The sequence below is a fragment of the Molothrus ater genome, chromosome 2, assembly GCF_012460135.2.
Source record: "Molothrus ater isolate BHLD 08-10-18 breed brown headed cowbird chromosome 2, BPBGC_Mater_1.1, whole genome shotgun sequence".
NCBI lineage: Eukaryota > Metazoa > Chordata > Aves > Passeriformes > Icteridae > Molothrus > Molothrus ater.
The window spans coordinates 82,335,675-82,359,949 of record NC_050479.2 but is presented as its reverse complement, the minus strand read 5'-3'; the positions used below and the strand labels follow the sequence as shown (position 1 = coordinate 82,359,949).

Here is a 24,275-nt window from a genome sequence, read left to right as displayed (position 1 = left end):
CCACCATTCAACCAGACTGCTAGACTGCTACCAACACCCTGACCCACAGGGTGTCAGGTTATATTCTGACTCTGTCAGTAGTTTTTTTTTGTTTGTTTGTTTTTGTTGTTTTTTTTTTTTTTTTTTTTTTTGGTACTACTGCATTTTTATTTTAATTTTCCTAGTAAAGAACTCTTATTCCTATTCCCATATCTTTGCCTGAGAGCCCCTTAATTTTAAAATTATAATAATTCAGAGAGAGGGGGTTTACATTTTCCATTTCAAGGGAGGCTGCTGCCTTCCTTAGCAGACACCTGTCTTTTCAAACCAAGATAGTGACTTATGACACTGTCCCAGAGATGAAGAGGAATGTCTCTCTGGCAGAAACAAATTAACAACAACACCATCACTCTGCAATCTCCAGCTATTTGGCAGCACACCCAGTAGTCTGCACAGCCACTGGAAATGCAGCTCTTCAGCCAAGACATTATGTCAAAATTAAACTAAACTTAACCACTCTAAGTTAGGGCCATCCAACCTCCTCTACCTAAGCCTTTGCTATATTCTGTAGAGAAAGGGTAAAAATACTCAATGAAATACCTCACAAAAGATTTTTTATTATGTTGTCAGGCGCCTAATCTATTTCATCCCTTGAAGGGTCAGATGTCATATTGCTGAGATTTCACTGGCATTAGAGCCTCTCTCCAAAAGGCAGTGAAATATAATCTTGTGGAGCATTACAGTATGTACTTTCCATCTGAATCCAGAACTTTGTGGACCCCTGGACTCATTACGCTGTGGGAGGAGAGTTAGGTACATACAGTAAATACAAGTAATTAATCCCCCAAATCAAGAATTCATTAATTTAAACCTAACTATACACAGGTATTTTTTCAGTAAGTTATTATAATTCAAATCAGCAGTGATGTGGATCAAACCTTTTCCCCTAGGAAAGAGCAGTAATTAATCCAAAACTGGTAAAACTGGGACTAGTTCAAGTGAAAACAGTTGTCCAGTATCATCAATCCAAATCCCAGGGGACAGGTTTCAAAGAACAAAGAGCTTGTATGGGGAAGGCTCAAGGGTTAGAGATGACTCAATATTTCACTGCATCATTGCAAACAGGAAGAGGCTATTTCATAAGTCATGGGTCATTTCCATAACTGGAAAGCCCATCTGTATACTAACAGGTCATTAGAGCAGGGAATCACACACAGGATTTTCCATCTTAACCTCAAGCAGAGCACAAGTGCTGGGCACGCTTACATCCTGCAGAAAGCTCTGATTAGTCTGGTGTAGACTGGAAACTTCCAGAAGAACCACAGTGTATGCTGGTGTCATTGATACACCCTTGTGTCTGCAATAATCTTCTCTTGTCCTCCTGATCCTTTTCCTCTAATCCCTTAATCATTGTTGTGGCATGCCTCTATATTTACGTACATCAAACGCTTCTTGCATTATGGATATGGTTTTGGAAACAGGCTCAAAAGGTTTGATACCTGCTGATCAGGCAGGAAGGAGGAAGTGAATCCACTTCACATTTGGTATTGCCTGTCTTCTGTGGAAGAGAAAGCCAGAGGTCATCTGCTGTTTGTAGCCTTTGTGAAGATGCCTCTTCAATTTTTTGCTTGAGTTGGTCCCTAAGTTGCACTATTTCTGCAAACAGAGAGGAATTTTATCTACTCTAGTAAATACTAAGGCTGCATCTGTGCTATACTTCTGCAATAGTTCAAAACTGCTGGTACTCAGGTGTTTGAGTTTTTTAATTGAAGAACTTTAGATAGGAATTCCATTTTGAAAATAATTTCTGAGCAGTAAATAAACTGAAATCAAGAACAGAAATGTCTGAATTTTAGTTCAAACCCTTTAAAACTACTTAAATATATGTAGGATAATTCTGAACAGAGCATCTAATTCAGAATATAAATCACTATATATTAGAACATGAAAAATTTTCCATCATCATTTACTACTACCTTTTATTTTTTAAAGCTTCTCAACAGGTCTTCAGTCAACAACAGCCTGAACTACATATTCACGCACACATGGTCCCATGTGGAATTCCACTGATTTCGGAAAAGTTAATGGCTGTCTACTAATTACATGAACTGTTACACTTTAATCCCTTAGATGTGAAATCAGATCTATAAAATCTACCAAGTGCATGCAGGCCTTCAAAGATGAAGCCGAGTATTACCAACATTAGCAGCAGCAGCAGCCTGCAGGCACAGCAGCTGAGCTGTATCTCAGCTAGATGTGGAGGTCAGATATCTCACTTTGAGCTAGTCTAACCTCTGCTTCCTCTGTGGTCAATGAACAAACATCTCAAGAGACAAATTAGTCTCCCTGCAACACAGACACAAGAACTGAGCCCATTCCTACATAAACTACTCACATAATTAACCATCTAGTCATTAATTGTGACACATAGTGGGGTTCCACGTGAGAATAATTATACATCCACAAGTGCTGTTTGGGCTCAGGCTCCTACTAGCTTTTGTTCTCTACACTGAGATCTTGAATTAGGGTAAGAGGTGCTGAAATCAATCTTGGGATGTGTGCAGTACTCTCCACAGAGTGCAAGGAAAGCCCAAGCATGCACTGGGCATCTGTTAGGCGTCTGAAGTTCAGCAAAATTACTTCCATTCAATATTAGTGTCTTATGTTTCAATCCCTAATAAATGCTAGAGCACTGACGACTTACACAATTTTTATTTCAAATCTCTTGATCCTTAACTATATTTGGTTATTCTTACCTGGAAGAATAATGCCAGAGGAGAAAAAACCAAAAACAAATCAGCGAGGGGAAGCTGAAACAAAAACCTTTGCTAGATACTTCTTTCTTGTAATTACTAACTAAAGATGAAGTATTAGGCACTAAAGGAAGCGCTGAGGCCATCACGCTCCATTTTCACGCTGTAGTGTTTAAACATTACAGGAATACATGAACGGTCTTAGAGCCACCCTCTGCTGGTGAACACCCACCGGTACAGGGGGCCTGCAGCTCAGGCAGCTACAGCAGCCTCTCCAGTTCCAGAGCCAGCAGAGATCAACGCCCCTGACGTGCATTTTGCAGCGCCACGTAGCATTCGGCTACTGGGAGGGACCGAGGGTAGGCCCCTCTCTGTGCCCCTTTGCGTTTCAGGGTGCCCTGGGTCCTGCAAGGGGAAGCTGCTATTCCCTTTCTCCCCTTACAGCTGCATCCAGCCCAGGTTTCACCTTACAGCCATGCCCCTAGGAGTTTGCCAGGAGAGAAGATATGAACAGGATTTATGATTGCACAAACCGTGCTCTCTTTGCTGCTCTGCAGGCAAAACAGGTAGGCTAGGAAACCACAAACCCTGCCTGAACAAACCCTGCACTGACTTGCACCACCACCTGCATGACTTTATTTTAAATAAAATACAAATGTAATGTTTCTGTTTTGAAAATTAGGCCTTCTTTTATGACTTGTACCGTTTCTAAAGATATAACATAAAGCAACCTTGCATTTTGGAATCAGAAATGTGAATATACCTGCTGATGTCAAAACCAGGCCATATGCAAACGGATGAATAGTTAAAACTGTATCAAGAAGTTATTTATCCATGGATGGCTTCCAATATATCCTTACTAAAGAGAGGGCAGTAGTTGACTATGATTATGAATGCACTACAAATTAGGGGAGCCCTACAGAGGTACTTCTAAGTCTTTGATTCTCCTTATTAAAATGTGTCAGCAAGTTTTCCAAGGGATAATAGCTTTCACACATAACACTGTAAACATAACATGTATGAAGGGCTGGGTTTGCTCAGCCTGCTGACAGGTTTTTGCACTATGGTATTTTAGCTGTGACGGGCTGGTTCCCAGCAATACTGTGCGTCTGCATCTTCCTTGGGCATCAGCAAAACACCACTTCTGTGTTGGAGGTATTTGAAGCAACTGGCTGGAGAGATCTGGTTTTCCTCAGGTGTCATCAGTTTAGGAAATAGAATGCACAACTTTAAAGTTTTAAAATGCAAAGGTTAAATATATGAAACTTGGCACAGAAAGAGCAATTTTTGTCTACTTTTTAAGTGTTATTACATCTCTTTCCCTACCCAGATTCAAAGAGGGCTCTTTCCTCTGGGATGCTATAGGTGGAATTCTGCAGCCACCAGAATCACCATCTCCCCACAGCTAAAATTTATTACTACAGGGAATCATCCTAGGGTTTCTCACACACTAAACACTGAGTGCAATGTGTGCACTACTTATGGGTGACAAGGAAATAGTAGAAAAATAAAAAAAAGGGAGTTTGAAAACCTGTGTGTTGACAGACACGTTAGCTAGAAACAAAATGGTGATGAAAACCAAATGCCATTTGTGGATGGTGGACATGAGCAAAATAATGCCTTGTTTTTCCCACAATGTCACTGACTGCTGAGCAGTAAATTCAGGAAAGACTGGGATAGCTGTTTCCCTTACATCCATGGAGGTGAACATTACCTGGAGGTTGCCCACATAAAGCACTGCCAGAGCACACAGAAAGTTCAGAGTGCATTTTTCCTTTGGGAGAAATAAGATGGTAAATCAATACTACCCAAGAAGCAGTCACTGATACCAGTGAGTGAGGCAGACATATTCCAAAAGCAAGATCTTGGCTGATGTGATTTGTACCTAAATTTAACTTCAGGTAACAGTGAACTGAATATAGCAAAAGGCTGGAATATTTGAGGTACCATCAAACCCATGTGAATGAGGCTGCAGTGTCACTAAGAATGAATGGCAGCAATGCCACCCTTCCCAGAGAGGCACATCACTGAAGTGTTGACAGAAACTTGTGAGACCCCTCACATCCTTGCTTGCATGGCCAAGCATGTCACATGCCTCAGTGCTCATGACAAGGTTAATCCACCCTCCCAAGGTTAAGAGTTTAAAAGACAGTCATGAGCAGTTTTAACAAAACAATCCATGCCAACTGTGGACCATTCATGCTGTGGACCAGATGTTTGTGTTCTATTTGTTCTCAAGAAGGAACAGCTTCTCCATCCCATGAGTTTGTCAACACAAAGCTCCTCTTCTTTTCCATGATTCTCCCAGCTTACTAATTTGTATTTTAGTGTTAAGATTATGAATTATAAAACAATGTATACAAATGTATTTAAATACGTACGTTTTATATACATATATGCCTAGATTTCCAGATATGTACTTAGAAATAATTTACACTATAAAAATACTTATGAATTATTGTATAAACATTTATAATGAATAATATTCATTTATTCTCTTTGGACCTACTAAAATAAACTCCATTTCATCACCCCCTTGTTTCCAGGAGGTAGCATGGGACAGCAGTTCCTCCAGTCACAATCTACCCTGGAGATGAGAGCTTTCAGTGGGCAAGAATTTTCACGAGGCCAAATGCACCTCACTGCTGTTAGTAAAGGGTGACTGCCTGTCATCCCTGGTGACACATAGCACCCACCTGGCTGCCAGCTCATGTGAGGATTGCACGTGCCTCTACTTCATGTTTGTTTCTCCAGAAAGGTCAACAGCAGCAAGTCTAACTCTTGGGGGATGCAATTACTCTTAGCTGACATCCACTCAGGCAGAGCATGGATGGTGAAGCCACTGCAGGTCTCTCTGAAACAGCTGTCACCTCACTGTTCTCATCAAAAGGCAACATTCACCATTTTCAGAATGGGGAAAGAAAATCGTAATTGCATAGTAAGAGCTCACAGCAGAGCAGCCTTCACTGGAAGCAGGAGCATTGCAAAAATGACAAGGATTAGCTTTTTACCTATCATATGTGCAACATTTTAGTACCCAATTCTCTTTTGCTGATCTACTCTGCCATTGAAAATATAATTGTATTTGGCTATGTGTGCAGGGATAATATACAACTCCCTATATGTAAGAATTAGTTCAATCAAAGGAAAATATATTGGTAGTCTCAGTAATTTAAAAAACCCCAAACTTAGGAGAAAAGTGTTCCATATCTTACTCCAGGTCTGTTGGCACAAGGATTTGTCTGGAGTACATTGAACAATCTCTAGTGCTGCTTACAGACAGCAGTGTGGCTTGAGCTGCCTGGTCAGAAGGCTACACACAGCAAAACCACAAAAAGGCTGTGCCATGAGACCTAACACAGAAAAACATGGTTAACAAAAGCACCCATGTGCACAAAGGTTGCTGCTGCTCCTCCCCCACAAAATTAACAGCATCCTTAGATGCATAATTTAATGAGTCTGAGACTTCAGCAACAAGGCAACAACTTCGGACTTCTGGCATGCACCCAGTCACCTGGTTTTTGTGCCATGGTGAAAATGCTCTAAACCAGTTCACAAACCTAATTCAAGTTCTAGAAAGCCACAGAACTACAAACCTCTTCCTCCAGACATCTGCAATGACCCACAGAAAGGCATACCCAGGGCAGGGAGTGTGTGTTAACACCCTGATTAAGACACTGATAGCTCCATATGCTGCTCCAGGGAGTTGCATTGGTGTGAAAAGGAATGGTGTACTGCAGCATGGGAAGGCAAGGGCAGAAGGTAACACCAAATTCCTCAAACTACCAATGCCACCACTGCCTCTACTTCATGCAACTGCATTTTTCAAGAGCTCAAAAGCAGGGAATTCAAGTAATTACACCACCTGGGAATGCATGCCTAAAATGACTCCACTAGAAACAAAACACATGAAACCAGAAAACGAGGGTTAAGACTACCTTGAGCAAGGTTGCTTAAGTGATCAACTACACATCTCTAAGCTATCTCTCCTGTATTGTGGCACATCAGACCTGAAGAATGTATCCTTCTCACCCTGTGAGCCCTAGGTGTTGCGCATGCAGAACAAGGTTCAGAAATCATTCTGGGTCCTGCAACTCAGCAGGTAAAGTGAGCAACGCTAATGTGACCAACTTTAAATCTCTGCAAGAGCAGTGTAACATTATCTTTTTCATAAAGTTGTGCATCAGGAAACCAAGGGCTGCAAGAGTAGCCACTGAATTCATGAGGAAGCAGGTTTGTGTAACTTATGTGGACTGCAGCCAACACATCTAGGTTAGCTCCTCACTAGCAATCCACTAAATTACGTCCTTAGGACACCACATGTAAATAACTTGACAGAATGCAGCAAGTGAAACCATGTGAGTGGAAACTTGGCCAGGAACTTGAGATACTTACTGTCGCTGCCAGTTTTCCAGGAAGAGGCATTTGCAAATAAACAGCAAAAAAACCCCACCCAAAAATGGAAGAGTAAACCAGTGGTAACATACAGAAATACTAAAAGTTTGGGTAGAGTCCAGGGCAAGGAAGAGAGCAAACCCAGGGAATTGTAGCACAGGCAACACAATTAAATGGTGCTGTCCTAGGAGCTCCATGCTTTTTCACAGTGCAGCATTACTTACCCAAAGGAAATGTTTCTGTGCACTGAGGAATGCTCTGACTACAATACTGTTGTTTAGGTACTCACTGCCCAAGCTTCTATTTTAAGCTGAATCATATAGGAAGCAATATGTGATTTTGCACCATTGCACCCACACAGCTGAAGAACCCAAAGACACTTACACCCATGATCAGGGATTCCAACAGTTTAGGTGCGGGACCTCCTTTGAAAATTAATAATGGTGCATCACTTCACATAAACATAGTTGCTAAAATTAAATGTTAACCTCTGGTTATGGCTTTCACTCTCCCTTCATCCAACACTCTTCCCCTACAACCTCACGAAAGAAAGGGCCAAGGAACAGTGCTGGACACCTGCCATAACCAAAGGCTCATATTGCCCTTGACAAAGGAGGTAATTTCCCAAAATGCATTCTTTCAATGAATATATTCTTAGTGAGCTTTTAATTTCAGTAGAATTTATCTGGCCCTTAAAAATCCTCTGCTCTCTCCCCTCCCACCTTTTAATTTTTTTTTTTTTATGTTGAAAGATGTAAAAGCTAGTACTATGCTTGAATGTTTGTCAACTCATGGACTGCTCTCCTGGCACAGACAAGCCCATCAGCGAAACAGTATCAGTTACCAACTCAGGTTTACCACACCACAACAAAAATAGACCTTCCTCGGATTAGTGGCAACTGAGTCAGGTCCACACCTCTACCTGCTTTATGTAATACAGTATTTTTTCAAGCTTTGTGCTGAAGAGGGCAGTGCATACAGAAAGTACATCTAAACCTGCACTCCAAGTGTTTCTTGTTCCACATGGAAGTGCTCAAGGCATCCACTGTACATATTATAGCCAGAACATTGACAGCCAAAGGATTTATGCTCAGCCCTGAGTCCACCTGAGCCATGTTTGTGTGCCATTATCCAGCAATCCTCAGTGCACAGCTACAATCAGCCAGCTGGCTCTGCAGGAGTTAGGGGGCCCAAGAAAAGCTATTGTTCCAGGAAGTAACAGTATTTGACAAAAACTGAAGCTCTTTGGGTGGTTCTGAACTGGGTAGTGGCATATGTCCTTTCAAGAGAAATGCAGTCTGCCTACAGCCTAGTGGTCTTTAGTGGTCATGTCAGGCCATCCCACCTGAAGAGACATATCCATGTGTAGCTAACAGCTGCAGAACTTTTGGTTCTGCTTGTGTTTAGCAAGTTCTCCCCACTGCTATTGTGGCTTCCAAAATGGAGCTTCCCACAACTGGAGGCTTGGAGCCTCCTGTCCTTCAGCTACTTGCAGTTTTTCAGTGTCCTGACTAGCACTTTTAAGTTCTGCATATTGTGATGATCTTTCCCAGTATCTAAAATAAAATCAATTTCCTGTTTCAGTATTAGATGAGCTCTCTTTTCAAATGAGTTTGCTTGAGTGAACTGAGTGAGTTTGAAGCTGTGGAAGCAACCATCTTTTTCTCTCTACTGAGTTCCTTCAGATGCCAGATCTAAAGAACACAGGGACTTGCAGCAGCCTGCACACCCTTTCCTATTGTGTAACTGCTACTGAACTGCTGCCATGTTTCAGCTGAAGAACATGTCCATCCTATTTTGGCTCTTGACTGCTCTTAGAGCACTCTTCTTTGTGCTGAAAGACAAAAAAAAAAAAAAAAAGAAAACACTATAATTAGTCATTAGAATAATTTCCAGAGTTGCTTTACACTTGTTTGGCTATGCACAACTACTCTTCCAGATATTGGTTTAACAGTTGCTGCCCCACAATTTCCTGTAGAACACTTTAAAAAAGCACAGAAGCCTTCCACTCTTTCCTATTTTTCCAAGCTCACAATGTATTCTTGGCATTATCATTAAGATACTTGGAAACAGTAACACGATATACAAGTACTTAACCTGTTCTTCCCAGCTGAACTCATCCTCTCACCTTTCCCCTTGCAGCTCCAGAAACTTTTTGGCAAACAGTTCCATAGGAAACAATTAAAATAAACCAACCTTCATCACAGCTTCTTCATCCACTATCATCTGAGCAGTAACTTTAATTTGAAAGAGTTTACACTCTTCCCCCACAGGCTTTGAAATAAGCAGTTGATCAGTAACACTTCCACTCCTTCCCCCAAAGGGACTTACAGCCAGGATAATTAAGAAAAGAGGATATTAAAACAAAATTATGTGCCAAGATGAGCATAGATGGTATCACTTTTAGAAACCATATTCCACTTTGTTTCAGTGCACATGTAAACCTTTTTGTCCAGTTAATTTGTATACCAGGAATGACATTATGCCTGACCATCATTTCCAAGAACCCCAACAGTTCTCTGTGCTGTACTGACATGGATGTGACAGTGACAGGAGACCTAGACCACCACACACCCCAAAAATTATGACATGATGTATTAGTACACTTCATCTTGAAATCTTATGCAGCCTGGCTTTGTATATTACCCAGTGAATACTCAATTTAAGCATCCAAATGCTTGGTTTCTTTCAGAGCACACTTGTCAGAATGAGCACTGAGACATGAAGACAGGTTTCTATGTATGAACTTGGATTAAACTTAGACAGCATTTTCTTCTTTGAGCAAAGTCATCACACTTTCCTGCTTAACTTCCTCATCTCTCCTTCAGGATCTCCCAGCTGATTCTCCAGGTCAGGAAACAGGGTGGTTGCTTACCAGAGTTCACAGTGCTCAAAATCACTTCAGTAACAAAGACAACCCATAGGTATTGCAGGGCAGGATGTCAGCACAGTAAAGAACACACAAACCTCTCAGCTGCATAGGCTGAGGAGCACACAGACACTGGAGCAGGTGTGCCTTAACAGCGTTAAAGCAGAGCATACTGATGTTTAGGAAATGCCACAGGTGGGTTTTCAGTTCTGCTGTCACCTTCTATCTTTTCCTATGGGATGCAGCCACACCACCTACTTCTGCAACAGGACTGTAAGCTTCTTACAGACATTGCAATTGAGGCCTGTTGGGTCAGGATAGATTTGGACATTGGCACTTTCAGGTGAACACATTATCCAAGTCTGAGACACATAACATGGGTTTCATCATACATCTCTGACAAGCTGTGACCAACAAGTAATACATACACTGGCAAGTATCAAATCCTCCAAAACAGACCAAAGTGAACAACACACACAGAGAAAACTTGTTTTACTTCTCTCTTGCATCAGATGTTCATTTGGGTAGTTTCTGAAGTAATTTCCTTTTTCCTACCTTAGTTGAGACATCAGTGGCACCTACATCTACAGATAAGGAAATAAGAAATAAATAACAAAATACAATTATTTGTAAAGTGGGGTGCACAGCATCCTCCTCAGAGCAGCAGCACTGACTGCAGGGGGATGGGGAGGGAGTGAAGGGAACCACTGCAGGTAAAACCAACTGTTTCTAAAGCAGTTTAACAAAGCATCCTGTCATTCAGCCAGCAGACCATCCTGGATGAGGATTTCACAGGCACTTTTTCTGACAATTATAGAAAAGATAACCAAGCTTGCTCCAACCATTCCACTGCATTATTTACCATCGTTACCAGGTATCAGCTGCAGAGATAAAAGCATAGGCCTAAAGTCTACAGTGGGCAACAGCTGTGGCAGAAGTCATTGAAGTGCCAGTGCCCTTTATTTCACCCACAGCTCACCTAATTCAAAGGTATCTGCATAGAGGAGAAACAGAATAAGGAAAGAAAAAGGGCTGTACTTTTAATTCAGAATTCTCCAGATATATCGAACTATTGATGCTACAAATTTTATTAAAAGAGCATTACACCCCCACCACTCCTTTTCTTCAGTGAGGAGTGTGATAAAACTGGAGAACCTGCCTGTGACGAGAAGCACTCTTAGAACACTGGACTTTTTGCAGGATGGCATGCAACTGGTTCAGCTTCCTTAACTAGAGGGAGCTGCACCTAAAGTGATAAAAGCATAGCATACATTGCTGTAGTACCAGCAAATCTTGAAAGGCCACAATGTTCAGGTGAAGTATCTGCACCACAGAACATCTCACAACATCCTTCCTCCAGCACTCGTGTACCCTGTGGCAAACACACCACCTGTGTAGTTACTGGGCAGCAATACCCTGGGCAAATGCCTTGTACTTACCTCCAGGAGGAGCCAAAGGATGAAATAAACCCTTGTGACTCCATTTTACCTGAGCTGTACCACCACTCGACTTTAGCCAAGACTTCAAGCAAGCCTGCAAAACTCCTCAGGACTCTTTCCAATTAAGTATCTTCTTGGCATAATGAAGTGCTTTATTTCACAGGAATCAGCTGTAACTAGAAATGATATTATTTAACAAGCCATGCAACACTTTGACCATCTTCCCTTTCCGTTTTGAGCACAGGCCTTCCACACATGGTTTCAGCGAACTCCAGTCCCCTTAAGGCTCATAGAGCTTTGATTACTCTCTCATTTGGTGAACACGTATTTCCCATTCCCCAGCACAAAAGACTAGCACAAGCAGGGATAATGTTCACTACAAGAAAGTCTAAAAGCATTGCTCAAAATTCCAGCCTACCTTCTGCATGCCAGCCTGAGGGCTGAAACTAAGACAGCACCTAGTCAGCTGGCAATGTGAGCAAGCAGAGACAAAACAGTGGGGAAACAAGTCAGCTTGGCTGCTCCCATACCATGCTGTGATGTCTTACACCACCTCATCTGCCCTCTCAGCTTTTTTAAACTTGATTTATGTGTCTATGGACATAGAATTATACATTTGGATTGGAAGTGACCTCAAAGACCATCTGGTTGCAACCCTCTCCTGCCATGGGCAGGAACACCTTCCAGTAGAACAGGCTGCCCAGTGCCCCATCCAGCCTGGCCTTGAGCACTTCCAGGGACAGGGTATCACAGCTTCTCCGGGCAACCTGTGATGGTGCCTCACCACCCTCACAGTAAAGAATTTCTGCCTTATATCTAATCTCAATCTACCCTCTTCCAGACATACTAAGGACTTTAAAAGGAAGCAAAGCTCCTCCTGCTGGTCACACCAAGCCGTACGTCTCTGGCAACCAGGCACCATTAGTACAATTATCAGGCATCGGACAGAGCCAGAACCCTTAACAAACCCCCTCAAACCAGGGAAGCGCGGGCTGTCACCTGCCATGTGACAAGGGCACGTTCCAATCTGCTCCCTGCGGACAGCCGCCCCAAGGCCAGCCGTGCTCTTTAACCCACAGTCCGTGCTCGGTCCAAGGCCAAGCACCGTGGCCGATACAGCCCCGCCCGGGCCCCTCTCCCCGGAAGGCGGAGAGCACAGCCCCAAGCGGCACCGTGCCCGCCGCGGCTCCTGCGCCACAGCGCGGCCTCCCCGTTCGCACCCGCACGCCCCGGCAGCCGTGACCGGCCGCCGCTTCACCGCCACGCCGCCGCTCCTGCCACGCACCCACCGCAGCCCCTCCGAGCCCCGGGACAGACTCCCACCCCACGGCCCCGCCCCGCTCCCAGCACAGAGAGGCGCTTCCTCAGCCACAGCCGGCAGTCACCGAGTGAAAATCGGCTGTGTCCTTCAGGGCACCGCACCCCTCCCCGCCGCGCCCCGCCGGCTATTCCTCGGCCTCCCCCTTTTTTGTCAGCCGCTCACACGAGCTCTTCCTTGCCCCTTAAACCAAGACAGGACTCCCAGCCTTCTCCCTTTTCCGACATCTTAACCCGGCTACCCGACCGCTCCTCCAGAGCTAAGCGTCTCACGCCATCAACATGGCGGCGGCCACCGCCTCCTTCCCTACCCCGCTTCCCAAAGCGGCCGCGCGGCGCGGGATCTGCCGGGAAATGGAGTCCACTCCTTGCACGCTGCAGCGCTGCGACTGCCGTAAAAAACTACAAACCCCAGAAGCCCCGCTGCCAAGGGGCACCAGCCAATGGCGAGGCGGCGGCGCGGGCAGTGGCCCCGCCCCGGCGGGCGAGAGGGGTGATGTCATTGCCCAGCGGGGGCCGCGGGGGCGCGCCGCGCGCCGCCGCTCATTGTGCTCGACCGGTGCCGCGTCCGCGTCCGGGGTCGGTGGGGGGGCCGCGCTCCCGCTGCTGCTGCGCTGCCTGCGGCGGGCGGCCCCGCTCGCATCCCGCGCACCGCTGCCTTGCGCCCAGCCCTGCGGCTCCTGTCCTGGGCGTCCTGGCCCCAGGGCGGCTCGGCAGCGTTCCGGACGGCTGCGCTGCGCTGCACGGGCGGTGGGGACCGAACACGCATCCCCAAGCGGGACTGCCTCTTGCGCCCAGCCCCGCTGCACCCATCCCGGGGAGCTGCCCTGCGCCGGGAGGGTGGCCAGCACCCATCCCAGTGGAAGTGGGCTGCGTCCCGCTCATCTCCGGGGTGCGCAGCTCGCCCAGCGTGCGGAGGCTGCAGCGCCCAGCCCCGCTGTGCCCGGCGTGCGGCGGCGGCCCGGGGCTGCCGCTTCTTCCCAGCGCCGCCGACCGGCTCCTGGCTCCCGCCTCGTTTTATGGTCGTGGAGAGGGAGGACAAATCCCAAACCAGGTGAGTTCTGCGCTGCTCTTCTCTTTTTGCGTGTTTTTCCTTGTCCTGTTACGTCCTCCCTCCCAGGCCCCCATCTCCCGATGCCCTTCCCCGCACTGTGTGCTCCTCAGCGGGCGCAGCGCTGCCGGGCGGGACCGCGCCGTCGTTCCCTGGTCCTGCTGAAAAAGGAGGGGCGGAGGGACGGGGAAGGGAGAGAAAAAACCCGCTACATGGTGTCATCCCATGGGAGGGAGATGAGTCCCTCTCGCCGCTCTTCGGGCCCGGGGCTGCGCGTCCCGCAGCCCCCGGGAAAGTCCCGCAACTCCGGGATGCTCCGGGCGCCCCGGCGCTGCGCGGTGCCGAGCCGCGGGGAGCCCGGGCTCGTTTGTCTCTCTCGCTGGGTAAGAGTGGAAAATAAGATGGATTTGGAATTGGTGTCGTTAAGCGCTGCGGAGCCTGAGAGAGCCGGGCTCCTGAGGACAGGATAAATCCGAGGTGTGCTTTAGGGTGGTTTTTTGGGGGCGTTGGTGTGCTGTCGTGCGGCTTCCTTGCTCTGACACCGCTATTCCTCCCCTCTTTCAGGGAAACGGGGGAGATTTGAATCCAGCTGGCTCTCAGTCCTGGCTGTGTGCAGTTGGTCCAGGTTTCTTTTCCAAGTCACATAATGAGTTAGTATCTTAAAAATTTTCGGTTGGACAGTCTGATGTTTTATTTCAACTTCCATACTACTCTTCTGATCTTTTTCAGTTTCATCGTAAATACAAGTAGTGCGTCTATTTTAAACTTTGTAGAAACTTTGTGGTCCAGCAGAGCTTCGTTTTAGTGTGGCTTTTTATTTGTTTCCCGTACCTTGCTGTTTGTGAGATGCAATTTGGATCTTTACTTGAACAGTGCTAAGATATTAGTACAATATAAGAGATTTTTTTCCTGTTATTATGTGACATCAGAAGGTTTTATCCCCTTCTATAACTGAATAACTTCTGCAATTACTAGTGGACCCCAGACACCTCATTTTGTGCTGGTGCAATGAAATGTGTGCACACAGAGGGGTCCTGCTCCCTTCAAGTCTCTCAGTCTCTTTCAGCCCTTTAAAGTTAATCTTCACCAAAGCCCCCTTGGAGGCTGTTCTGAGAGCAGCAGAAGAGTGTGCAGCTGAGCTGATATTTTCAATTTTTTTCCTCCCCTCTGCTGCATATTTGCTTCTGCGCTTCTCTTGTGTAACTGGCACTGTGTGTCCTCTGGCAGGGCTTTCCCTGGAATTGCAGTGCTGGGGAGAGGGTGACATGAGTGCAGTGGGGACAATGAAACTCCCTGTTTGGTTTGCTCAAAGTGTTTGTAAACACCCAGGCGGTGTTGGGGTGTCCCTGGGCAAGGGATGGTGCTTTACAGCTGCCCGTCTTCCAGTGGGATAAACATGCTGCATCCACACCTCCTTGCCTTTTAACTGTGTTTTTTTCCTTCCTTCCTCTTTGCTACTGACTCAAAGGGGAAGAACAACAGTGCATGCAGGCGTTGCCTTTGCTTGGTCTTTTTTTAACATTTTTGTTTCCTGGAATGGCGTTTTCCTCTTTATTTTACAAGGGAGGGAGCAGATAATCTAATAGCGTGTTTCCCATCTTGGCTGTAAAAGGAGAAGTTTTATAGCAGTGATTTTGTTAGATTGGGATAGAAGGCATTGGATATGAAGTGATAATTTGAAAGTGTAGCCTGGGAATTGTTCTGGGAAATACTAATACAGAAGTTGGTGAGAACAGGCAAAGAATCCATGGCCAGTGATTTTTCATTTAAATAATACAATTTTTGTGATGCATATTTATAATTTCTGTTTTCAACTTTCTATATGTATATATCTTGAACAAAACAAGCATAAATAGCAAAACATATTTGTATGTTTTTCAAAATTTATTGCATTTTTTGGATTTAGAAAGACTTGTTACAAGGTATGTGTTAGCATTTTCAGGTTATATTATACTATATCAGGAGGTGGATTAAAAATGTACCTCAGAAATATACATTATTGTATCAATCAGCTTACATTTTACCTTTCAGAAACGGAAACACAGACATATAGAAAGGGACAAAAAGCTGAAAATCACTCAATTGCTAAGAAAAAACCCAGAGCTAGGGGCCCCTTCCTCTTGTCCCACAAAGACCTAAATGCAGTGCATGTGTTTACTCTGAATCAAGAATTCTCCAAAATGCCAGTTGCTAGAAGCAAAGAAAATATCCCAGGAAGGCAGCACTAAACATTTCCTCAGGTCTTTTACTTTCGCCCCTCCCCATTTCTTAGTCAGGTCGAGTTTCTGAAGGGAAATTTAGGATTAGGTGGTCTCATGGTCATAATCTGCAGAGTTTTCTCGTATTTTAGTCCTGTTCCTCATGAAATTGAGTATGATGCCAATTATTGGCTTCCTAGTGAAGCCAGAAATCACATCCTTGTAAATGGGTTTTATGAGCATCACCTGTGTGCCCTGGACAGTGTTAAATTGCCTGTCCCAGAAGTGTTGCTGCCCTGGGATGTCACTCAGCCTCATGTACAGGGATACCCAAAGACTGGTGAGATGAGGGGAACTGGGAAGAGCCAGAGCTGGGCCAGCTTTGCTGACTCTTCAGCTTAACTTTGCTCCAGAGATGAGCTATGAGAGGACAGGGATTTCTGTAGCCTGGAGCTGGAACCTGCTGAGACAGCTGAAGTTCCTGAAGCCAGAGGTGGATGGCTGGAGGTGGCTCTTTGGGGAGGAACTGTGGAGTCGCTTCCCAAGCAGGCAAGGGCAGAAAGGTGTCTGAGGCAAACACCCCCCATTTGTCACTCTGCTGTGAAAGAGCTTTTCTCTGTTGGCTGCTCTGGGCTGTGTGCTCCCCATCTTCCCAGACCCAGCTGCAGGTGGTGGGTGTTGCTCACAGCCTGAGCTGAGTGTGGTGGCTCTCTAATGCAAGCTGTAGAGAGCTTGTGTTTCCAGCTCTGGAGCTGACCTGGTTTGGGTCCTTGCTGGGAGAGCCAAGCTGGCATCCATCAGCTGGCAAATAGAGACACTTGCTCTGAGTTTTGTGGTGTGTTTGCAGCTGGGCTTTTTGTGGGAGGCACAGGTTTGTTGGCATTTTCTTATTTTTACATAAAATGTAGCCAAACAAGGAATTATAATAGCTGGGATCTAGATAGATTCCATTTCTTATTTTAAGGCTTATTGCCTTTTTTTAAGGACAGGACCAGCAGTTTGAGTGCAAGCCTTGCTTTCTGTGAGTACAGAAGGAGGAGTGGGGAATGTGCTAGGTGCTAGTTTGTGCATATACAAATATGCACATATTTGTCTAATAACCACCCAGGCATTGAGAAAATTAGAGAGATTCATTGCAACTGTGGCTGGCATGGCAGGAGTGCAGAAAGTAGCACAAGATGGGCATACCTTGCAGTGATGAAGCTCTTTAGATACTGATGCTCATGTGGATGTTTGCAAAACTTTGAAACAGGAGATTTAGGAGACAGTAAAATAACTTCCTATATTACAGATGGGTTTCTGACACCAAAAACATCAGCCCAGTTGGAGAGGTCTTGGGGCAGTTGAGAAGGTCTTGAGGCAGAGATGCTCAGCATCAGCTCTGCTTTGGCTGGAGGGCAGATGAGATGACCTGAGGCAGTGTTTTGATTGACTGCCTAGTTTCCACAATTTCATTTTGCAGCAAGTAATTTAGCTTCCTGCTCCCTCCCAGTGCTTCTGTCAATAACTAACTAAATTCTCATTTTATTTTTAATGGCTCTCTTACAGTGGGAAAGAAGTGGTCTGTCATGTTTGTCGTATAATCTTGATTGGCCTGTGCATAAATCATGAATTTAAAGTGGGGGGAGGGAAGGGGTTGAGTCAAGTACTCCTCAGGTGCTAATATGTTGAAATAATTAGGGCAGAACAAGGATAAAACTTGTCCCTTAAAATCATTGTCAGCTTTTAAACAATCAAGACCACACTGAAGTCTGTTGCTGTTGCAGTAGTTTCATAACTAATCTGTGCTATTAAACATTGGCCCTGCATAAGGTATTAGTGAGATTTGTATTGTAATGTCATTTGATTTCACCTTGCATAGATAAAAATAATTAGAGAGCTTTGTTGCTTTGAGCTGAAGAGAGATATTTAGGTTGTGAACAGCTTGAGATTCACTTGCTATTTGTCATATCATCTCTCCTGGAGTTACTGCTTTCACTACACTGCAGAGGTGCACTGTTCCCTAATATACTTAAGGCAAAATTTAAACCTCTTTAAAACCTATTTAACCTAGCTATTAGTTTCCTGAGATAATTAGGGAATACTTGTACAAACAGAGGAGAAAACCTTCAGTAAGGCCTCACAGAAATCTGCTGCTGTCCTTTTAAACATCACAGGATACCCTGTTTATTTTCTTTCCTTTTAGCAGAAATACTGTCTTTTGAGTACTGCTGAACTAAAAAGTTAACTGTAACCTTTAAGTATCTAAATAGTGTTTTCTTTTAGACCTTGAAAAGAGTAATGAGAAAAGGAAAGAGAGAAGAGGAAAGGGAGGAAAGGCTCTGCTGGCATGAAAAAAGATGAGCTTGTGTATGGTTTCTTAAAAGACTGTATCCTGCAGGCTGAATTTAAAAGGAGAGGAAAAAAAAAAGAGGTGTTAGAGATGCCAAAGTACAGAAGTCAAGCAGTGCTTGGGTTACTGTGTCCTGCTAAGGATGCCCTCCATAGAGAGAGGGACTTCGTGCAGGGCCGCAGCAGCCCAACCCACTGCTGCACTGTGCTGCTTCTCCTCTGCAATGAAGGCTCCAAAATCTCAACTCTGCTTTTTTTGATTAAGCAAAAACTCAGTTTCTCAAAGGGCAGCATGTGTGCATTTAAAGTGGGCGTATTTCTTGATATAAATCCAGGCTGTTGTTTGTAAAAGAGAATTGTCATGGAACTACCATCCCGTAGGCTGGTGCTGAGCCCTGGTGCCAATAATTTTGGAACAGTGCAGAAAATGAATCTGACTGCGTGTGAGAGTCTCGCATCCCCCACAGGAACAATCATTTGCATGTGCTTTCCTGAGTGTTTTGAACCAAAATTCTTGCAGCCCAAAAAAAAAAAAAAAAAGTAGCTTTTATTGCTTTGGCAGGACAGATTGCCCTGTTACCTGGCTGTGGAAGGACAGGACCTCTCTCCAGAGTAATCAAGCAGTTAGAATAGAATATTTTCTGTTGGAAGGAACCTACAAGGATCATCTAGTCCAGCTGCCTGAACAGTTCAGGGCTGACCATAAACATGTTAAGGGCATTGTCCAAATGTCTCTTGAACACTGACAGGCTGGGGTATCAACTGTTCCTCTAGGAAGCCTGTTGCAGTGTTTCACCATGCTCTTGGTAAAGAAATACTTCCTTGTGTCCAGTCTGAACTTTCTTTGGTGCAGTTTTGAACCATTCCTATGCATCCTATCGCTGGATGCGAGGGGGAAGAGAGATCAGCCCCTCTCTCTCCACTTTCATTCCTCAGGAAGCTTCAGGGAGCAATGAGGTCACCTCTTTTCTCCAAACCAGAGAAGCCCAAAGCCTTCAGTGCTGTCCATAGTGCTCTTCCAGCCCTGACAAAGCTGTGTGGGGTTGTACAGGATGTTTCACTGCTTAGTGGGATATTGCTGAAGAGACAGCACCAGCTCCAGGGGAGTTGCTAATGTCCTTGTTCCTAGCTGCTTTCTCCCTGGTTTTCCATCTGCCTGAGCCTCTTGCTCCAATGCAGCCACCCCAGCTGCACCCTCAGGAGCTTGGATACTCCCAGACTACAAATAAATCTGAGGAGTAAATGGAGACTTTAACTGAAGAAGATGAGATGCCTATAGGAAACAGATTATTAGAGATGCTGAGTAGAAGAATTTGTGTCTGGTTAGTAGATCACCCTACATGAGACATGAAACTTAAGGCACAGGAACTTGTCAAACCTTCCTGTCTTTTCAGTGCTTTCTTTTGCTCCAAATAGTCATTTATCCATAAATATGAGCAGGATGAGAGATCCAGAAAAATCTGTGCTCCAGAAAAGTCCCAGATCCATGCTTGGGACATAGGCCACTAGTTGAGATGTGAATGCCAGCATTCAGATTTACAACCAATCAAAGGAAACTTAAAGGACTGCCAGAATTAGAAAAGAGATTTTGGGCTTGATATGTAAAGAACGCGTTCAGTAATGAAAAGCGGACTTGAAAAATAATCATTAGCACTTCTCTGTGATTTAAGTTTCATTGCCTGGACTTGGAGAAATGGAAAACAGATCAGTCAAGGCTTTTCATCTAACAGTTTTTAAAGAAAGCCAGATTTGTGTCTAATTAGTGAGAATTTCTTCATGGTGTTTCTAGGGCCTAAAGAGTGGTGTTTTCATGACAGTTGGGGCTGCATGGGAATATTTACTGAAAATAACATCCTTACTTAAAAACATGATAAGACAACCTTGTATAACCTGAATTGACATCAAGAAATCCACTACGGCATCTCCATACTGTGTGGTCTTATTGTCCTGTTGCTTTCTGATGGTAGTAGGGAGTTGCAAATTCCTTCTTCTCCAACACTGGAGGTTGAGACTTTATTATAGTACCTATTGAACTTTATTAACTGAGAGGGAGGACAACTGCTCCTTGAAAAAATAATTATTTTAATTATTTTTCTGTTGTTCTTGCCTTACAGCTTTTAACACAAATACCTGAAAAGAAAATGTAGGCTTGAAAAAGCTTTCCTGGCTCCTTTGGTATCCCTGCTAGTCCTCTGGACACCTCAGATTATTCCATCCTGAGACAAGTAATCTTTAGAGGTGAGAATCAGGTAGCCTGAAATTGCTGTGGGGGTGTCAGTTCATTTTTGCATATTGAGAAGGTTAAGAGAAATAACATTAGCCTTTTTATTCTTGCATCCCCCCTGAAGTTCGTGGTGCAACATGTCCTGTGGAGAAAAGGTCTAAATTCAGGTAAACCTGTGGTAATGAGTTTATTTAAACCCCAGCAAAGACTAGAGAAATCTCTAGCTGTCACAAAAAGGTAAGGGCAGGTTTGGGATTTCTGTGTTTCTGTGGACTGCTGAGGACATCAGAACAGTCAGCATCTGGTTCACTGGAGATGTAGCAGCAAGTTCAGCCTGTGTGATGATGGCTTTGGGCTCTGCTGTTCTTCTCTGTAATCCCTTTTTCTGTGGCATAATTACAGAAAGTGCTTTTACTCTAAAGGGGATGTTTTGACACAGTTTGCAGCTAATTCCATATTTTCTGTCTAAAATACACTCAAGTGCAGTGACTATCTGCATCATTGCAATTACTCCAGCCTTGTTGGCAGTAGCTGTCTTCTGTCTGTAGCCAACAGAAGATTGTGGTACCCTCTAATTTCTCACATATAAGAATCCTTACTGTAAATATTTGCTCTTGAGAGTGTTAAGTACTTAGGAGGGAATTTTGGAACAATGTTGGGTCTATTGAAAAAACCAAATATATGAAGACTGTGTCAGAGTTACATGAACTAGCAGCTTGAAACTGTAGAAGCAGAGTCCGTGCCTGATTTCTCTATTGCGTTTGTCCTTGTTCTGAACAATTTGTTCCTTCTAAAAAGGGAAATGTGCCCATTCCCTTGAAGTCAGCAGTATTCACGTTTCTAAAATGTGGTAATAGCATTTTGCTTGTATTGATGTATGTGTGCACACCTAGAAAACCCCCAGATAAACACAGGTTTCTGTTAACTCTTTAGTTTCAGCAGGCAAACAGGAGTCTAAAGTTGAGCTCTTAACTCCAGGTTGGAGGATTTCTGCTCGACCTATTTAGGAGAAGGAAGCGTGAGCATAGGGCTCGGATGGAAACTGCTTTGTGGGATCTGTAGGAGTGAAGTCTCATCTTGTGTTGTGACCTGTGGTTGGCATGCCCTGAACACCTTGTGCAGGGATGTAGTGTATGCTCAGTGCAGAAACAATCAGTGTCTTTGAGCAGTTGTTAACTCCAAATTCTGTCTCTTTGCCGATCACCCAAAAATGGAGAATAAACTTAAATATATCCATGTTGCGATTCTGAGGTACTTCTCAGTATTTCCATTATGTTTGTAAATGACTTTTGCTACTGTAGAGTGTTTCCCTCTACTAGGGAATCTTTTTTTCTTTTCTTTTTAGTAGCAGTTCTGTTGTCACAGTTCTGCAGGAAAGTTGTGTCTTGGTGCACTTGCACTTAGCTATGCAGGTCACTGGTCCCTATGTGTCTCTAGGAAGCACTGACAAAAATGTCTTCAAAAGCATGGCTTGTGAGAATTGTCTGCTGGGTCACATCCCTGTGCTGGAGATTGCCCTGTCCTGTGCCATTATATGTGGTTATTATGGACCATTCCTGAATTCTCTACTGCAGGTGTAAATGTAGTATGGGGAGCTTGTAAAGCTCCTCCTCAAGCTGCTGCCTCGCCTTCAAGTGTGCTTCCATCATGAGTAACTTCACCTTGCTCATTGTGAGTATCCAGTCTTTTGTCAAGGGCCATCACATTTATATCAGTGTTGTCTCTGATCTATTGTGCCTCTGGATTGGGAAACTGCTTGGATAAGTCTGTCTTAAAATTAATCTTTTTTGCTAGGTTAGCTTTTTGGGATAGCATCCTCAGGCTGATTCATTTTGCAGCCATGTGGATGGTTAGCTGGTGTTTAATAATAATAAATAAAGGCACGTTTAAAACAAATCCCCCTAGTTAAGAATTTGCGACTGAAGAAATTCAAAATAAATTGAGTATTGATTTGCACAATGAAATAACCAAGGAAAACATTCGCTATGGGCTGAAACTAATTCTGTTAGAATAAATGAGGCTGATTGTGAAATAAATATTAAATAAAGTATCTCATTAAGTTCTGCAGTTTTGCAAAAGCTGTCACCACAGGGAGGAAGAACCTGGTGTGAATGATTGTTTGTTTACTGCAGCTGTCAGTCATTGTGGGGGAGAGTGTGGTGCATCACTTTGTGGAGTAGCCACTAGTAACCAGGTCATCCTGCTTAAATGTCAGGCTTCTTGCTGGAAAATGTGTGAAACTACCTAAAAATTCTTTCCGTCTTCTTAGCACATCTCTCACAATATTTCTCGTTTTGCTTGATGACATCAGTTCTTGGAGATACAGAGGAAGGTTTTAAATATATCTCCTGGGCAATGCTGGGTGATGCTTAGCTAATGAATTTATTGATGTCTGCCTCATACTCTGGAGGGTTGATCCATTTCTTGTTCTTCTCTGATGCAGTTTTTGAGTCATTAATCTCTGCATGGCTGTTCCTGTATTTTGTGTATAGATTTTTATTATCCATTATAAGGTCTTTGGGATAGGACTTCTGTCTGTTAGTTCTCACTTTCTACAGTGAAAAATGTGCAGTTTCCCACAGTCTGTAGGTGTTACTGTAATGTGAGTGACCAGTGCTGTGACTTGGGTAGGAATAGCCATTAGTAGTTTTGGGGAAACACAGTCTCCTTGCTTTCATTGCAAATCAATTTATATAATTCATGGTTTCCTCTAGAAATTACATCTTTTGTACTTTGAAGGCAAGACAACTGAATTCTGCATCTCTCTTGTGTTTATAGGTAAGATCCTTTTAAACTTTGTTTCTTGGTTGCCTCCATGCATAAAATTGAGATAACCTCAGAGGGCTGCCCTGAATATTCATCAGTGATTTATTGTATGCCACTGAAGAAAAGTGTTACCAGCAATGCTAATGAAGTTTATTACTCAGCCCCTCTGCTGCACATTTATTGGTATTTCAAAGATCTGCAGTCTCCACAGTGAGCTCTAGCAAATTCTTGACTGGACTTAGCCTGTAGATGACACTAATAACTTTGATTTATGTGGGGCTTTCCCTTTGGAAGAGCTCCAAAGAATTTTATAAACTGCAATGTAAGCCATAGTGCAAATATTGCCTTAGCAGCCACCAGCTATCAGGGAGGTGCTGTGTGATGGATATTGCAGTGCAGCTGGATGTGAGGGGATAGAAAGGAAAAAAAGGAGTTCTGCAAGTGTTGGAGGTGACACAAGGAGAGAAGTAAGAAAACAAGCAGCTACTACCTGAATTGTGATTTTTATCTTTGACATGATTGATTCTTCTGGATCAAGTGACTCTCACATGAAAGGTGGCCTCATGATGCTGTGGTCCTGGTTCAGTTGAAGTCTGAAATTCAGTCTGTTCAGAGTAGAACAAGCTGTCCTAGCAACCAGGGTTTTCTTTTCATGCAGAGCATGTGTGTTGCTGGATGTCTCAGTTCAAATTCTGGGGTGCAGCAATGTGTTTGCAGTGGTTCCTCAGGCTGATGTGGTTGGCTCGGTGATGTCCTCCTCTTGCAGAGGCAAAAGGCACAGTTGCTTGGAGTTTGCCTTGTATAAGATCCAAAAGACTTGAACACACACCCTCTTTACTATTAAGGTGATGTCCCATTCATTCTAAATCCTTTTAGAAAGTGTAAATAACTTTTCAAAATGTCGGCTTAGAATTTATTGCATTCAGTTGGGTTTGTTCACTGAATGGTGTAGC

The 24,275-nt window shown here is 44.1% G+C and overlaps 1 protein-coding gene and 1 long non-coding RNA gene across 2 annotated transcripts in view; one reads left to right on the top strand and one right to left on the bottom strand.

Moving 5' to 3' along the window:
• Window positions 1-576: 576 nt before the first annotated feature.
• On the bottom strand, window positions 577-10,519 carry LOC118689330 (uncharacterized). The gene is made up of 2 exons (XR_004980599.1): window positions 1,479-10,519; window positions 577-774 (listed from the first exon to the last, which is right to left on the bottom strand). It is a non-coding gene; the product is annotated as an uncharacterized LOC118689330 (long non-coding RNA).
• A 2,805-nt stretch (window positions 10,520-13,324) lies between these two features.
• The window catches only part of RAB30 (RAB30, member RAS oncogene family), a 49,126-nt gene continuing 38,175 nt past the window's right edge, over window positions 13,325-24,275 (top strand). The window contains exon 1 of the mRNA XM_036378675.1: window positions 13,325-13,806. The gene's annotated coding sequence lies outside the window, so the exon portion shown is untranslated. The remainder of the gene's footprint in view (window positions 13,807-24,275) is intronic.